At 47.1% G+C, this 2,500-nt stretch overlaps 1 pseudogene; it reads right to left on the bottom strand.

Moving 5' to 3' along the window:
- Positions 1-2,500, bottom strand: part of LOC120907015 — a 9,154-nt pseudogene that overhangs the window by 3,541 nt on the left and 3,113 nt on the right.

The raw sequence follows: 2,500 nt of genomic DNA, 5'->3' as shown, positions 1-2,500 counted from the left end.
AGTCTCCTGGCAACCGCAAGAATCTCATCATTAGTTACCCTTTCAAACTCTCGTGGCTGATCGATACGATATTCAGGCCACACCGTGTTTGGGTGAGTAGGAAAAAGCTCGCTCACCACTTCCCTAAACTCGTCCAATGTCATGGTTCGGGGTCCAATCGAACCCTCGGCCACTTTCTTGAACGTATGATATACTATACCAAATGATGCGTTGTTCGCTGTTCCCAGGAACTCTTTCCACTTCCTCTGTCGGGTATGCTTGATCAATCGCTTGAGGGCATTCCGTGCCACCTTGAACTCGTCCCTAAAAGTAGAATAGAGATCAGTATTAAAAGCTCTTTGCGCTAATCGATCGCGGTGTTTGCACTCTTTGCGAAGTGCCTCAATCTCTAACGTCCACCAAAATGCACTCTTGTTAGGAGTGTACCTCTTACGTTTAGTCATCGTCGCATTACACGCCGTGACAAGTATACGCATTAAGTCTTCGCTTGTTGTGACCTCGGTCTCAAAAGCGGCTTGCATCATAACTTCAAATATATCTTTGCTAAAATACTTGATGCTCCATCCGTTATGGGTCGGGACAGATTACGCACGCTTTGCGTCTCAAGATCTATTCGTATTGCACGATGATCAGAGTTCATATAGCTAGATAACACCTCCCACTTAAATGATCTTGCTACGGTTCTGCTCGCAAAAGTAAGATCAACTACTGACGTGCGCCCTGGTCCAACATAAGTTGGGGTGCTGCCGTCGTTCAATAAAATTGCGTCAATCTGCGCAAAGGTTGATAGAACCAACTCACCTCTTCGTTTCTGGGTTTCTCCACGCTCGCCAAGTTGGTTGTTCCAACTTGATGACCAAGCGTTGAAGTCCCCCGATAACGAATTTGTGGATACCGGTTACGGCCATTACCGTGTTATCCAACATGTTCTGGAACTCTTCCATACTAAATCTAGGTGGCGCGTAAACGCTAACCACTCGCATATCACCTATGTCAACTATCATTAAACCCTTCAGAGCCTTACTGACTACCTTAACTGGTAAGTCCGCGTTAACCACTACCGCTGCTGTGTTATCGTCATTGCGTAACACTTTGACGTTGGTTGTTGCCAGATACGGATCTGCAATCAACACTATATCCGCAGATTCTTCCCTAATCGTTTGCCACATTAATTGAAATGCAGCATAACTATGATTCTGGTTATGTTGTAGCAACCTAACCATTATGGTCTAATCGTTCGCCTACGGGGACACATATAACTGCCCGTTGCGTGAAGGTTCTGTGACCTCGTACCGCAATCAAACACTTGACAGAGTTGGTACAAGCTTGCTTCTTGTGTCCACTCAAACCGCATTCCAGCACAGATTACTTCTGTCTGGTTCCCTACAATGGTAGCTCGTATGGCCTACCTTCCAACACTTATAGCATTTCTGCTCTTCCATAACCTCGCGGATATGGCATATCGACCAACCAACTTTCAGCTTTCCCAAATTCAAGAAGCTTTGAAAGTCTGGCAGCGATACGTTGATCCGTGCCCACTGCGTACCGGCCGCGCGGCCTTTCTTCATTTTGATACGATCTGTTTCTATCTCGATGTTGAGCTGTGCTTTGACAGACTCCGCAACCTCCTCTGGGGTGGTAATTTCATCGAGATGCATGATCTCAATCATTTTAGAAGGAGCTAGCGTTCTCACTGACGCCTTGCCCTTCACCGCTTCCTTAACCTTTGGGGCAATTGCACTAGCAGAACTACCCTGCTTAAGTTCTAGCAACATGCCTCCATTCTGGGCCCGTCGGACCTTAGAGATTGTCTCTCCAACCGATTTAAGAGCATCGGACTGCTTCATTTCCTTGAGCAACTTCGCCAGCTCCTCGGAAGTGCAGTCCGATATCAGCAGAAACCTCAGGCCGCTTCCTGGGCTTATTCTGCTTCTTCTTGCTCTTCTTCTTCTTCCTCTTATTAATTCTACCCTCATTAATATTCGGTCCGTTTCTCGGACTTGGAATATTTTCCACCGCCTCCCCTAACAGGGGTCAACCTCGATGGTTGTTGTTGTTGTTGTTGCAATCTTTGCAACCCACTTGAACCAGGCTGTTGGTCATCAGCCACTGGTCTTCTGCCTTTTCGCGTTTGCGGCCCGAATCCATCGTTACCGTCAAACGACGTTTGCGTTTGACGGTCGAGGACCTGCTGCATGCGATTTACGGCTCTGTACCTTCGAAATTCGGACATTACCTCATCGAGGAAGTCCATCATTACCGTAACTAGCGTAAAATGGGAAGACTCATCATCGAGTTTGCTTATCCCAAAACGCATCGCCTCCATTCGATCTTGAAGATCCATGAACGCTTGGTCGGATCTTTCTTGTCAACCCCTTGGTCTTTTGACCTTCTTAGTTTTCGTGTTACTCATTCTATTGGGCTCAAACTCAGGCCCGCTATCCGCGTCTGTTTATGCAGTCTCCTATTTGGTTCCGTGGGTGGCTATGAAACAGGGAGC

The sequence above is a fragment of the Anopheles arabiensis genome, assembly GCF_016920715.1.
Source record: "Anopheles arabiensis isolate DONGOLA chromosome X unlocalized genomic scaffold, AaraD3 X_pericentromeric_contig0001, whole genome shotgun sequence".
Taxonomy (NCBI): Eukaryota; Metazoa; Arthropoda; class Insecta; order Diptera; family Culicidae; genus Anopheles; species Anopheles arabiensis.
Note: the sequence above shows the minus strand (reverse complement) of the source record. Positions and strands in the feature narration are given on the sequence as shown.